Source organism: Diorhabda carinulata, chromosome 8 (genome assembly GCF_026250575.1).
Source record: "Diorhabda carinulata isolate Delta chromosome 8, icDioCari1.1, whole genome shotgun sequence".
In the NCBI taxonomy this organism is placed as follows: domain Eukaryota; kingdom Metazoa; phylum Arthropoda; class Insecta; order Coleoptera; family Chrysomelidae; genus Diorhabda; species Diorhabda carinulata.
This window is the reverse complement of record NC_079467.1, coordinates 3,638,177-3,653,846: the sequence shown is the minus strand read 5'-3', so window position 1 is coordinate 3,653,846 and position 15,670 is coordinate 3,638,177. Positions and strand designations below refer to the sequence as shown.

The window sequence follows — 15,670 nt, the reverse complement described above, 5'->3', positions numbered from 1 at the left end:
CTCGTTTTTTTTTTGTTTTGTTTCTGAAGCCCCATTCTTCCCATCAATAAAAATGGAAGGATCCATCATATTTAAGATCAACGATCCTAATAGTTTTGGTTCATGCAACTCCATTGAATTGTTTCAAAAAATAACTGGACGAAAGATTGAACTTTAAACTCAAATATGTCACCAAAAACAGAAAGGAAACTGCTGTTTCCATGTACTTTTAGTGCTGTCAATAAACCAAGGAGGTGGTTGATCTGGGGTTTCACCTATCCGGGGTTACATTCGGACTTCTAGGAAATTATGGTCGCGTTAACCTCATCATGATCTTAATGTTCGAAATATAAACCGGATCGCGTTCATTGTTATTCGGAACTGATGAGGTGATATTTGTCTTTGATTTTTAATCTGACGTTTGCGGTTTTTATAATTTTTGACATTCAACATACAAACTTGAAGTACAAAAAAGTAATCAAAATCAGAAATTATTGTTGATCATATTTTAAATTTGAAATTTCCACGGAAAATTGAACGCTACGTTTGGAAATTGTGATTTAAATTTCGTTTTGGGTTAGGATCCTCAATCAGCTGATAGGTGATCTAACTTAACCTTGAGACGTATCTCCTAATTGGTACCAGTAATCGGAATATTAACCGTGTAGTATCTGGTCGATCCTCATTTATACGTTCCAGAATACAGTACCGCTCCCTAGACGATAGGAATGGTTTTTAACATCTACGGTTACTTCATGTACTTATTGGTATTGGAATTGTACTCAAAGACTTCTGAGTTATAGTGTAACTCCATCTATTTTTAAATAATGATATTGCCAATCTACCAAAATTAATGTTTCCGTTCTTTTACAAGAATTTCAATTTTGAGGTACCATTAACTATTGAAAGATCTTCATCCTTTGCAAATACTCGATATGCTATTCAATTCGTTATTGCAAACGCTCATTCCAAATAGTTAGCAATCCGTAACTACAGGACAACCTGTACAATCTAAAAATAGCAAAAATTAATTTTTCAACAGATTTTGTAACAAAAAGGTACTCTTTGTTTAACTCGATAAAATTTGTAGTTTGGGAGATATATAGATTCTCAGATCGTTGTACATGCCAAGAAAACCGTTCGCCATAAAGAGACATTCTGAAGAAAATTATCATAAATTGTAATTATTTATCGAACACAATAAAAAAAGTGAATAAATAAAAACGTATATTAGCAAAAAAAGGTGGCGAAGGTCAAAAGCAAAGTATACGAACACCAGATTTAGAGCAGAATGCATTAGATGCAGTTCATGCTGATTCCACAACTAGCGTACGAGAACTATTCTTAGGATTCTCCAGGAGCAACCTCTTCACCTTTTTCACATCCAGAAAGTGCATGCCATGGAAGTAGAGGATTATCCAGCAAGACTGGCTCAGCATGTTAGTCCTGATTTCTTTGGATCATTTGGGGGTCGGATATGTCTCAGGAAAACTTCACTTTCTTTATCTAGTGTTGTTAGGTAGTCCTATCTGTAATAATTAGACGGTTTACTCAAGTAGTTGCCAATAGATTCATTTCTAAGATATTGGATTCTTCGTTTTGGTTGCTATGTTTTAATATCGATGTTTGTACCTGATTTCTTTGAATCATTATTTGCTTTCGATCTTCTCATGCTACTTGTTGGATATTTTTCAGGAGAATTTTACTTTCTTTATCTAGTTATTGTCCCATGCTTCATCAATATGAACGTAATTTGATCAGATATTTGAAGCACAAGAAGGAGTGGATATCGTCGCCGAAGCTATAGATCGAGTCTGCGGTTTTGTCAAGTAGATCGTTGATGTACAGGATTCATCCCTGAGGAACACCAGCGTTGACTTCAAGCCTATAAGGCAGAATCTTTGAATACTCTAAGTTCAAAGAAATATCCTCTGCAGACTCCAGAAGTATGTGGAAGTTATTATAGTTTTTTTTTTGTTTTTATTTGATAAGTTGTAAATTAACCCACTAAATTTTTCTATATTTCAATTTTTTCCCTATGTAAATAACACAATGTTGGACAGTGTGCAGTTCAGTTAGAAATGTTTGATTGTGTTTCAATAAATAATTACAATTTATGATAATTTTCTTCAGAATGTCTTTCCCTAGACAAATGCAAGAATACGAATATCGATCCTAAAAACAGAATATTATGTTTAAGTAGTATCAGTTTTATTAGTCATCTATTTGATCTTGATCAATTTGAAAATCCGCCCAATACCAATATCCAAAACCACCCTCGACATTATCTATGAAGTTATGAAACGACTTGGTATCTTGGAGAATGAAGCTGGACAAATCTTTATTTCTTAGCAGATAGAGGCTTACGATTTGGCCATAAGAAAGACAAGTTGAGATGTTCAAGATTAGGCTCTCACAATTTTCATTCATTCATTCATTTACCCCAAAATAGACCAAGAAAGCTGAAGTTTTCTTTGCACAAAGAAATCTTCATCTAACCCACACGTCAACCAAAATGTGGTTTAGATCATTTTTCTAGATTAAATAAAATTAGACTAGAACAAATAAAATATGTACTTACAAGAAAGGAATACTTCTGAATTTGTGAATCACTAATAATATTTACGTTGACAGTAGAAAATTAGAATATTGAACTGAGAAACTTTTGATCTTGAACGTTTTAGTGACCTGCACAGTGATCGATCGATAGTACAGAATCAGTTAAAACAACAAATCACATTTCACTAACTATTGAAAATGGAATCGCGAATCATTGAATGAACTTAACAATCATCATGAAACAGCACTGTAAAACTAGATTTCGCTGTTTTACATAATGTTAACTATGAAAGACTGTGTCTGGTTCACAGATGTTCGAAGTATTTCAATGTAATCTTTGGCCTTACGTTTTTATTATTTTTTAAAAAAACTATTACATGCTTAAAAAATTTAGAATTTATTACTATTTTGATTTGAGAATAAAAACTGTTTTATGATTACATTTAAAAGCCGTCTATCATACAATATATAGATTCATTTTCGAATTACTATAAACTAAAATAATATTAGTGCAGTCATTGAAGCGATTTGCATTAAATTTTGGAATTTTGGTAACTGATAATGATCTGAGCTTATTTTTAAGGGATGTAAGTAATCCTTTAATGGAAAATTGACATTGAGTCATTTTATCGCTAGAAAACATGTTAAATATTGAGGAGGGGAATTGTGAAGTGTTTTCTAACACAATTATCTCATAATAGAATCATTTTTAACCCCTTGAAAACCTTACAATCCTTGCAAACAACCTCTAAATTGAAAAAATCATAAAAAATTACTTTGATTTGACTTAAAAAGATTTAAGCATAGAGTAAGTAATATTTTATGATCTCTATCTTAATTATCGAATTTGTAACCCCCTTTCGACCCTTAAAAACAACCCCATGATAAAAAATTGCTTAAAAAAATTTGTATTGATGAAATGAAAAAAAGGATTTAAATGTTATTCCACATTCTCGAAAATGATTAGCATATTCTCAAGCTTTTCAAACCTTAAAACTACCCCTAAATTAAAATAGTAAATATATATGACTAAGAAATCACCATTTATTGAATAAAATATAAACTTACAAGTTGTCTAAAACTGTACTAGATTGAATTAGTAATACATTTTAAAAAATTCTGCAACCTTAGCATGACAATGCATAAAAACTATAAAAACCTCTGGGTCTCTATCACTGTGTACTTTCAATTTGCTTCAAATATTCACACTCCGAAATTTTCAGTTTACTAAGTAGAAAAAAATACGATTAGTTTTTGGACCATAACTTTGATGCTATCACAACTTATAAAAACCATTTTAAAGGTAATTAAAAGAGCTACAACTTTTTCTATTACAATATATAGTGAAAAACCTTTTATTTTAAAACGGTGAAGGGTCAAAGGGCTGGAGAGAGACTGCGAATGCGCTGCCGCGCGCTCTTTAAACAATCATAACTCCGACAATTTTTATGTGTCAGAAAAAGACCTGCATTTTTCATTATTATACTTTTATACGCATCTTTCATCATTTTTGAGATATTATGAAAAGAAGGTGCTATTTTAAAATTTTTTTTTCTTAAAATCGTGCTTTTTTTGGAAAATATGTGTCCTAAAGCAACCAAACTGCTAGAATCCATCAAACTCTACATATTAAAGTTAATTCTAGACGGAATACGATTCATTTTAATTTTTGTGGAAATGAAACCCATTGATTTAAAAGAAAAGCCCATTAGATGTTCCTCTTATTTGCATTAAAGCTCACTCATTTTATGTGCAAAAGACTTTTTTAACAGTGCTCATTTTAAAGCTTATTTCAAGTACTACAAAACCCAGTTTCATTAGAATGCATAAAATGTAACTGCTCGCCGCTAGATGGCCTTGAATACATTGATTGATTAAAAACGGTTTTAATCTTTAATATCTCGCTTAATATTGCACTTAGAACACTCTATAACAAACCAATTTGTTCATTTTTGGAGATAATCGTGAAAAAATTCCGAATTTTCAATTGCCAATAAATTGAGTGCGGAGTTCAGGTCATTTTCACTTTTGAGGATGAGCCTAATTCCAAAATTTCATGCAAATCGGTTCACAATAAAGCTTCAATAACTGCAATATAATCGCGTAATGTTGATTCTATGGAAAATTGAAAGTTTATGTATCTTTATTTGCAAAAGTTGACGTTAACAATGTGTACCACAAATAAAAATGAATAAACAGCTATTTCATTTGAAAAATCATTTTTTAAGCACATAACATATAAAGAATAACCCATTGAAGATTCGATGAGAGCTTAACAGATGTTGGTCAAGAACATATTTTGTATATTATAACAAGGTCAGTAATGGAAATAAATCTAGAACATTTCTCTTGCTTAATATTAACGAAATCATTCAACTCGAAAAGAGAATGAAGAACCACAAATGTAAATAAAAATCGACATTGATATAAATGTTCCGAGTATCCTACAAATTGAATGATAATGATCTCGAAAAAGATATTTCTCCCACTAATTTAATGTTATCTGGATTAGTCACGTCAAAAGACCTCTATCACATGGATCTTCTCCCAATGACTCTCGTCCTCAGCTGAATAATTTAGACCAATTTTTAATTGTTGCAAATGATGGACTCAAGTCACCGTAAACATCATACATTCTGTTTTTGATTTGTGTTGGTGTTAATCCTTTTTTAGTCAAAAATTTGAGACGTTCGAGTTGAAGATTTTTGCGAACTTACTCTATTTACTATATGAGGTCAAGAACTCATGGAGCGTATTACGTATTGGCCATACCTCTTAACACTAATTCATTTAGTTTTGTGTCAAGTTGTTTTTTATGAATGAATTCAAGAGTTATAGATAATATTAACAAATTTCATTTGGATTTAGTACTGGTGTAGTGTAAAGTTTCTATTCTGGCTGTTAACAGACCGAATTATAGAATGATGACTCTTTTGTTTTGGTTTATTTCTCTGAATAAATGCATAATAAAGCTCAACTATTTTTAAATCAATTTAGCTAGGCCTTTTTGTTCCAATGATACAGCAGGAAATGCGCTAGTATGAAATCTAAAAGTTTCAACAGCTACATATTGCTTTTTATGTGGTCTAGAATCATGGCGACCTATTTTGCAGGGTTTTAAGGATTGCAGGTGAGTTCTCCAATCCGTGAGAATGTAATAAAACCAAAAATCACTAGTATATTTTCATTTACATATTTAATAACAACTAATAGTATCTACTATGAGTACTGAACACCTAAAACATATCGGTGACTGTAGTAAACATAACTATGCTAATTTAGTTACATATATACAAATTATGAAGTATCTTGACATCACATACACGAATGTTTAGTATGAAGGTCTTGTTGTTTATATTAACATCGTGTTTCTAATGAAACGTGTTGTTTAATTGACTAAAATTACACGTTTTTGTTTAATAACGGCTTACAAGTAACCTTATTAATTTTCTAATGATATTTTGGTCCAACAGCCGTCACATCATTCCTTCTTGGAGGAGGAAAATTATCCCTGATAATTTTTCGATACTAAAATATTGAAACTACAATGTCTTGTTCTCACTTACTAAATTGTTTCTTTATTTTTTAGAGTCTGTTGTTGAATTTCCATGCTTACTGCTTTGTACACTATGTTACAAATGTTAAACTTATTATACAAATACAATCTGTTTTTATGCACGATTACCTTTTTATTATTTTGAGTTTATACTTATTATTTTTGTTATATGGAAAGGTCCTAGGTAATGAGGATAAAACTTTGTTCTATTCTGTTTTTAAAGCTAAATCTCGTATTTTAAAATTTACTTGTGAAGCGTTTTTAACGAAACGTGTTGTTTAATTGACTAAAATTACACGTTTTTTATTGATTATGGCTTAAAGGTAACCTTATTCATTTTCTAACGACCTTCTGGCCCAACAACTATCACAGGGTGAAGGTAAAATAGTTTTTGTATTTAATCACTTCTTTCTGAGTTTTTTTTGTGAAATTTTATACGATAATAAGAATTTTGCAATTTTGAAACAACAGTATTAACATTCTTCGAATGTCTTATAACTTGACCTGTATGGAATTTTTTTGCAATTCAATGCAAAGCTTAAAATTTGAACTAAATTTTTCGTTATACTTTTTTACACAAACATTCCAAGTTATAATTTTCCCTATGGAAAAACGATATAGGGTGAAACGTGCGGCTAAAGTATTTTCATAGCAGCAGTTATTTATACTATATCTTTTCAACTAGTATGTCTCATAAATATGTTCATATATCCGAATTTTAGGGTGCAGAAAATGTTATACGAGACTTGAAAATAGACAGCTTGTAAACTGGCGGCCCCAAATTCGTACATCACCAAACTCCACTTCTTAAGGTCAGTACAGGTCGGAAATGAAAATGCCAGCCGGTTTTCCCGAACGGAAAAATTGGTTGAAAAACTTTCACGCGTGAAACCTTTTGTTACGTGCGGTTCAAACCTCAAATAAGAGCGCAAGACTTTTCTTAGGTTCTTGGAGTCACAACTATTCCCAGAAGTTTTAGAAAAAAATTGATCAAAATCAATTGATAATCGGCGCAGTAAATGATAAAAAAAAATTAGAAGCCCGTTTTTTTGCGTTGTTAGCGGCGGCTCGAGTAGGTGGACGCACGCTCGTTATGAGGTTTTTCATATGAGTTTTCCAGCACTTTCAATCACTTCTCACGAGGTTTTCTAGCCTGCAAAACTTTTTGCACTATTACACCGCTCTTATTTGAGGTTTAAACCCCTCGTTACAAAAGGTTTCACGCGCGCACGTTATGAGGTTTTCAGCCAATTTTTCCGTTCGAAAAAACCTGCTGGCATTTTCATATCCAACCTGTGCTGACCTTAAGAAGTGGCGTTTGGTGATGTACTAAGTTGGGGCCTCTAGTTTACAAGCTTGCACCTTATCGACCCTGTTTATTGTAGCTAACTCTGGGACTATTCTCTCTCGGTGGAGCTAAATCTCAACAGCCAATAATAATAAAAAAAAAAAAAAATTTCTATCTCTATCAGTGTCTGTATAAATATAACTATTATTAATTAACTTGTTTAGAAGAACATTATTTGATATAACTGTTCAATTATACCAAAACAAGTTCTTCATGTTCATTATACAGTGTGAATGATTGGTGTGGTAAAGTTCAGTGCCTCATTTGTCCTTGAGATATCAATTTAAATATTTGATTATAGTTATCATTAGTCTTCACATTTTAAAATTATTCACATGAAGTTCCAGAATGTTGTACCTTATCAAAGTTAAATGGAACACCTCTCACCCGGGGTATTTGAAAAGTTATAGCCAATTTTCCATAGAAATACAAATTCAATACCTTGTACAATGTAAGTGAAATTCAAGAATGAAGATCTGTTGCAGCCATAGCATTCGAATAATAGTAATAATTCTCGAAAATTACTTCTTTCGTTAATCTTCATTAAATTTGATACAGTGTGAAACAAGACATTATATTCTCGATTTTTTCAAATGAATCAACCTGTATTTTATGTGAGTATCGAAAAGTACTACCAGAATACTTCTTTTTTAAGCATTTTTTCTATACCTAAAGTTTTGATGTCCAAAATAATGATTATGCACCTAAATCTAATCACATAACATAACAAACATAAATGAAGACATAAATGAATTTCCTAGTAATGACATGATTGATATGATCTTGATATTGGGAGGATGTAATAAAAATGCCTAACTATCAGCAAGACTATACCATGAACGTTTTCCTGAAGGACGGCAACCTATAAAAGCAAGCTTACAGAGATCGATGGAGCGTTCAATCTCACGGGCTCAGTTAATTATGAAAAACATGAACGATTCAAAACTTCTGTGGCAGGTGAAAACGAAATTAATGTTTTACTGGCAGTTACTGAAAACCCATACAGAAGTATGTTTTATTCAGAGATGAAACCACGTTTAATAAAAATAGTAGCACCATATTTTTTAAGGAACATTCAAAAGCAGAGATGTATTTAGGTTTCCTAGTAAACCAATTACCTCTTTTATTGGAAGAATTCCCACTTCGTGCATGTCAAAGTATGTGGTTTTTGCAACCAATTAATTAATGGTGAACTGATTGGACTATTTTCTGGAAGATAGATCGGAAGGGATGATCTGGTACAGTGGCCACCAAGATCACCAGATTTCAATAAAATGAACTCATTTTTCTAGGGTACATTAAGAATGAAGTGTACAAAACACCTCCAACAAAGAGATGACATGATGGAGAGAATACGGAATAAATTTCGGAATATTTCTGCAAAGATAAAATGTCAGGTTTAGGCATAGAGAATGTATAATAGAAAAATAAGTATGTTAGTAAATACCTTCATAAAATACAGGGTGATTCATTTGAAAAATCCGAATGTATTAGTATTTTGATTCAATAAATATTAACGAAATAAATCATTTTTAACAATATTCGAATGCTTTGGCCGCAACAGTCACAATCCTATATTATTCTAATGGGGAAGTCTGATTTCAAATAAGTAATAAAATATAGGGTGTTTCATTAAGAAAAATGTAACTTTTATACGGCACTGCATTCTGGAACTCCCTGTAAGATTGTGAATAATTTTAAAATGTGAAGACTAATGATGGCTATAATCCCTCAAATGTCCAATTTGATATTTCAAAAGACTAAGGAGGCACTAAACTTTATCACACTAATTAATCACCTTGTTTGTACCTACCTGCTCTTATTTATATTAAAAATTATTATAATATGTACCATTCGGCTTGTTATGTTTTTTATATATCCAAAATTTCCTAGTTTGCTAAGTACAGCAGTTACTTCTGATTTATTTATTCCAACGTTCAAGTTTTTGAAGAAATTAATTTGTTATCGACCTCCCACTCCATTCGGAGAGTTCAAGAAAACCTCAGTTCGTTTCTAAAACGTCCTCTATATAATTTCTACAATTGAACTATAAAATCAAAGTAAATCTAGTAAATTTGTGATGATACGATTCTTTATATTCGCTAGAAAGTTTTCCAATACCCCCCGGAGAAATTATTAAAGACGATTGGAATTTTGTAAACACTATAGTATAAAAAAAGCAAAGTAAAAGATATTAGAAAAACTTACCAGCGAATATGAAGAATCGAATTGCTCTAAATTTACTTTAAGCTTCGGTGTTAGAATTTAAATAGAGGACGTTTTAGAAACGACACTACGGTTTTATCGATTGGGCTGAAAGAATGATAACAAATTAATTTTTTCAAAAACTTTAGCGTTAAAATAAATAAATTAGAAGTGACTACTGCGCAACAAAAAGTCAACTAAGTGATATTCAAAATATTTGAGGAAAAACGTATTATTATTATTAAATATTTATATTTTATAGATTGTAATGATTCTTCTGAAAAAAACTTACTTGTTCCCTACATAAAAATAAAAAATGGTTTTTCTTTTTATAAAAATACACTTTGTACACTATTTTTAAATATATTTTCCATGTTTTCACTAATTCAAACTGATAAATATTATAGAATGTTAAGATTCACATATATTTTGTTTATACTAAAAGTAAGGAAATAGCATCATCATAACAACTTTATAAATTGTTTATACTTACCAATAATAATAAAAATAGATTCTGAGAAACAACGTATATGATCGCACCGTTTTACTAGCAGCAGTTATTTGATAAATAGAAGGAAAACGATCTGAAAAGTGATCATGTACTTATCAGTTTAAGCTAGTCAATGAACAATCTTCTAAGTTATATAACGGCATCCGTATTTCAGAAACACTTCATTATTATTGCGAAAAGCACTTAAAATTCTTTTTTTTTTATCTCGACAAACAAATAAAAACCTCACATCGATACTCTAATAAATTCGAAATTTACTGAAATCAACGATCAGTTGTTTAATGATTCGAGATAGCTTCCGCCCTTAAGCACTGTTATCTTTTTTCTCAAAAACTTGTGTCTAGACTCTTCGGTTTGAATACGGGGAGTGATGGAAAAATTGTATCCATTATTGAAAAGGAAATTAAATACCTGAACAGCGAGTAACTAGAGTTAAAATGATTAATGTTTTACTAATTTATTATTCCACTTTGAAGGTGATGCAATCGATGAATATTTATTCTTTGTTCTATTGATTGTTTCCTGATAACTTTTTAGCACAGTCGTAAAACATGAAAATTCGATTATTAAAATGTCGTATGTGAACAAATTTATGGTTGTTATGTTATAAGCTGCATACCACGGTTTTAGATAAGAATTTAGATGTGGAAAATGGTCGATGATATGACCCTTTTATGAAGAATTTAAAAAGGGATATACATAATAGTATAACTAACCACAAAAACAAAAAGAAATATCGTTATATTTCTTAAAAAAGTAAATATTTGTTCATCAAAAAAATCATAAAGGTTCTTATCTTAGAATACTAAGAACTAAATAAAATAAAAGAAAAGAACAAAATAATTTATAAAGGAATTTAATAAAGAAGAATGTTTAAACATAAATATTACGGGGGTTGCTACTTAGGTTTGAATACGTTTGAACCAATTATTGAGGTATTTTTTCCATTCCGTTTGAGGTACCTCCAAAACATGATGATTTGAACGCATCAACCACTTCTTCAGTTGTAGATAAACGTTTGTACCGTGGATTACCCATCAATTCGATGTTTTGACTATTCAAAAACGTTTCTGTTTTAACCTCCCATTGTCGTGGTGGAGAATGATTCGTCTTCTGCGATTAGTTTCCCTGTACGGCGAATGTTTTGACTGTTTAATTAATTTTGGTTTCTGTGATTTTTTTGTAACACTTCTGGAAAACAAATGCTGATGTACCATTAAGAATTGGCCGTTCTACGTTGCTCTAATAGAACGGTGGTAACATGTGCAGTTATTCCGAAAAAACAGGTGACCAGTTACTTGAACGTGCTTCGTGCGCCAACAACTTTTGTTGGATTTGGCTTGTCTTGAAAGACCCATACAGTTGATTGTTGTTTAGTTTAGATAGATACATAATTCGTCGCCTGTCACGATCTTTAGACGTCTTATGAGGAACCACGATTGATTTTTTTTTCCATTTTTTTGCACCAATGAACACAAGGTTTTTTTGAGCGTTGTCAAATTTTGAGGAACCCAACGAGAACAAATCTTTTCAACAACCAAATGTTCATGCAATATAACCATTCAATTCCATTTTTCGTCCAAAGAATATTTCTGGAAACAACTCAAATAGCACTCGTATGACAACACGGTCCAAGTACGTTCACCATCAATGTCAATATACCAGGAACTAATGTTGCTAATGATGTTGATGGTATTAATGGCGTTTGAAGTATTTCTGCAGACGATGTATATGGTATTCAATTTGTTGTAGTCGATGAATTACAAGTAGATGGTATTGGATCTGAGCAGACATTGGGATCATATAGGACAATACCTGATATCCGGAATCCTGATTTACCTTGTTTATAAATGCATCGGTAGAGTATGCTCTATTTAAAATAGCCGCCCTGTCAGCTGGAGTTATTTTCTCTGTAAGGCGATATCTTGAAAATAAATTGCACTCCTTCTTGCAAACAGTTTTAAGAGGATTAAAAATTGGGAGATCCAATGGCTGCTTCCTGTGGGATGTTGTAGGGGCTTCTATGGCTGCTTTGTCACAGTTATAATTTTATTAGGATTTAATCTATATTTGTCCATTAGATTTTCTAATAGTCTATAGAAATTTTGGACTTATTCTTTATTGAAAGCTGTTATTCTGTTGACACTTGTAGCTTCAGGTTTCCAAACAGATATACCACTTCTTTTTAAAAACCATGTAGCGAATTGCGTCTATCCATTTTAGCATTTTTGTCAAAATTGTTTGAAATTTTGAGCTTTTCTATGTACTGATATGCTTCTTTCCTTATTTGAATCTCTGAATCTCTGAATAAGAAAATAAAAGATACGTATTTTATCAGCTCTGATAAAACTTTTTCTACATCTGCTGTGAATACTTCCAAGACGTCGTCCCGATAAATAGTTTTTCTTTAACAGCTTTTGGAGGGTTGGAAAATGTATATTCATGTCTTTAGCAGCACTTCTCATAAACTGGTCTAGACTCATAAGAGCCTCAGCTTTTGACAGTGTTTCAATGAAGACTGGTAACGGGAGTCAACTCTGTGTTAAATTTATAAATGAAACTTTAAATTGGTATTAAAATACACAATAACCTGTTCTAAGTATTTAAATTTTATGTATTAGTATACCATTCACCATTAAAAATGTCAAACTTCATGATGGCAATATTAGATTTGACATATTCACATCAGTGTTGTCATATCTCAAAACCTGCAGCCCTTTTATTCTGCGTGACTCTCAACCAAGTTGCCCAATAAATGTTTTGAGATTTTTGCCCAAAGTTTTGCAAAAAGATTTTCGTCTTGTATGGTTTCTGGTCGCGAATTGTGGTCTTCAATTGCTTCTTGTAACTGATTCTAAAGATGCTTTATGAAATTCAGATCAGACGACCTCGGTGGAAGCGGTAGGTGAAGAAAACTTTTATTTCTCGTTTCCGTAATTCGATGTGTTCTAGAATTATCACGGCATGAAATTGTGGTAGAATATTGGTCACCATTTGATCCCTATTTGATTTGATTTGATCCAATATTTATATTTCATTGCTCACTTCTACAATCTCACTACTTTCTAAATTGTATGTGACTTTATCGATAAGCATCGAGAGAAGCACTTTAGATATTTGAAAAGTAATGATGTTTGATTATTCACCAACTACCGAATCATCTACAAATATAAGATTATGGGGTTAAAATATTATTTGTATTTTCGATATCGTTATTACAAAATCAGGTGTGGCGTTTCAAGTATTTGTTTTATATTCATTAAACTATTTATCATTTATGTGGGTAAACATGATTATTTGTATTTATTTGAGGAATTTGGAATGTTTAGATGCTTCATGTGAGAGTATTTAATTTAAATATATCGTGTTTAGAATATTTTTTTTATTGTAATACGCTACAAAAACAGAATTAGCTAAATGAAAAAGAGGTTATGGTAGGCACTTAAGCAAGAATGAATCACAAAATTCTTGATACATCTAGATTTTAATCAGTCTTAGTGAGTTTTATCACCTTTGAAATCATATATCAATTGCCAAACTTAAAATAAACATCTTTGATCACCATTGTCCAATTATAGTCACTATGTGGACAATGGATGTCATGCTTTTGGCGAGTCCCATCCTTTGCAGTTACTGTGTATCCATAAGCTATAAGAAGTGCATCTGTAGTCATTATTGCGACCAAATTCATCACATACTAAGTAAGAATTTATTCAAAACTTCGTCTACAATCTATTTCAACAAGACTATTTTTGACGGGTCTTTGGTGTCATATTTTTTGCGTATTGCTTCGTTCGTCCTTTTCATACAAGCTTTCTAGGAATTAGTTTTACATGTAATGGAAGCAGATTTTCAATATTGGAATAGAACTATTCCAGATTTTACAACGAAGTACAGTTGTTACGGTTAATGTGGTTTCAGTTTGTAGGAATATGTTGTTATTTTCAGTTGGTTTGTGTTCTTTGTTGAGAAATGATAAAGTCCAAAGTTGACAAAATCAGTATCTAACTTTTACAATTCTAATAAGAAAAATATTCAGAACTATATAAAAGCAACTTATTTGTTTGTTTACAATTCTGTGAAAGAAAATTAATGAACAAAGTCTTGGCATGTGGCGACAAGATTTGAATACAAAAATAAAGCTTAATTTAATACGAAATGAAAATACTTTTTGAATCGTTCGACAATACTTATTTTGATCAGCAAAAGTCGGATTGTTGCTCAATACTTGACAATTCTTGAGATTACAAATTGGAGTACGTTTGCCTGTCGCCACTTCATTTCGCGCCACATCAAAAAGTGGTTGTTGCCTGCCAACTTAATGAAAATAAAAATTAACATGAACATGGTTACCAACTTTGATTCCATATAAAACAAAATAGTGTGAGTTAAGGATAGGGTCAAGGTTGGGATAGGTTTGGTCAGCTCTCAATTTGATCAATTCTTAATGCCATCATGTCAGACTCTGTCAAAAGTCTGTTGTATATCGAGAGATACTCCAGCACAAACCTTTTTTTCTTCAATTATGTTAAATATTCTGCTTTAATTATGTTAAATATTCTATGGTATTGTTAAATTGTGGAGCGTCTGAAACCGAATTGGTGCTGTGGTATGAGCTCCTTCATGGGAACAACTGTTTGGATTTTATATGAAACTAGTCTTTCTAATACTTTATACATTATTGGGATTATGCTTAAAAAGTAATATGAACTAGCTTTTGCTGCAGGTTTGCTAGGTTTTTGAATCATGATGACCAGTGCATACTTCCATTGTTTTTTATTTAGTCTGTGCCTTGCCACGAATTCTGTCTGATTTTAATTAATGGCCTATATTTACATAATATAAAGGAATAATCGTAGTTAGAATTTTCTGAGCAGTTGGTTATATTCATACTGAACATATTGGTACCAAAATACCAGCCTTTAAAATGCGAGTTTCGATAACCAAGGAAAACTAGTAACTTCGATATCTGAAGACGATAATTTGGTTATCGGAACGCGCATCAGTTGGTGTAATTGTGAGTGTTGGTATAGTAGTAACAGTGAACAAAAGGATCAGTGTGAACAGTATGGATTCGAGTAGATGTATCCATATCAACCAATATTATTGCAGATTATATAAATAGACGAGTAAAATGTACCTGTCTGTGAGGGAGTTTGGTATAAATAGGGTACCAGACGTGAACTGAGCTGTTTTTGTACCTCATTCGTTTTTTATTTTGAAAATGAAATTTCAAAGCAAAAACCATAAAGGAAAATAAATTCTTTGTAAATAAAACAAAAGAATAAAAAATATTTTAATTCCAGAAGTATGTCTATAAATAATCATGGTAGTCAACTATTGTCAACTTAAGCGAAATTTACCACATCGTAACTGTCAAACTATGTTCCATCTAGATAAATTAAGTCTCTATTAGAACATATTTAAAATAATTTGCTGTGTTTGTGTATCTAAATCTTTATTTTTAAATTCATACCTGTCTCTATTCTCACTACACTGTGCAATTTCATTA

The 15,670-nt window shown here is 31.5% G+C and overlaps 1 protein-coding gene across 7 annotated transcripts in view; it reads right to left on the bottom strand.

Moving 5' to 3' along the window:
• The window catches only part of LOC130896919 (neutral ceramidase), a 37,040-nt gene extending 26,428 nt beyond the window's left edge, over window positions 1–10,612 (bottom strand). The window contains exons 1-3 of one of the 7 annotated variants that reach the window (XM_057805307.1): window positions 9,940–10,087; window positions 9,651–9,755; window positions 9,256–9,489 (exon numbers count right to left, since the gene is read on the bottom strand). The gene's annotated coding sequence lies outside the window, so the exon portion shown is untranslated. Of the gene's footprint in view, window positions 1–2,560; window positions 2,847–9,255; window positions 9,490–9,650; window positions 9,756–9,939; window positions 10,108–10,140 lie in introns of those variants that run through there. The other 6 variants (XM_057805308.1, XM_057805306.1, XM_057805303.1 and 3 more) reach the window with 6 other exon arrangements.
• Between the last annotated feature and the right edge of the window lie 5,058 nt (window positions 10,613–15,670).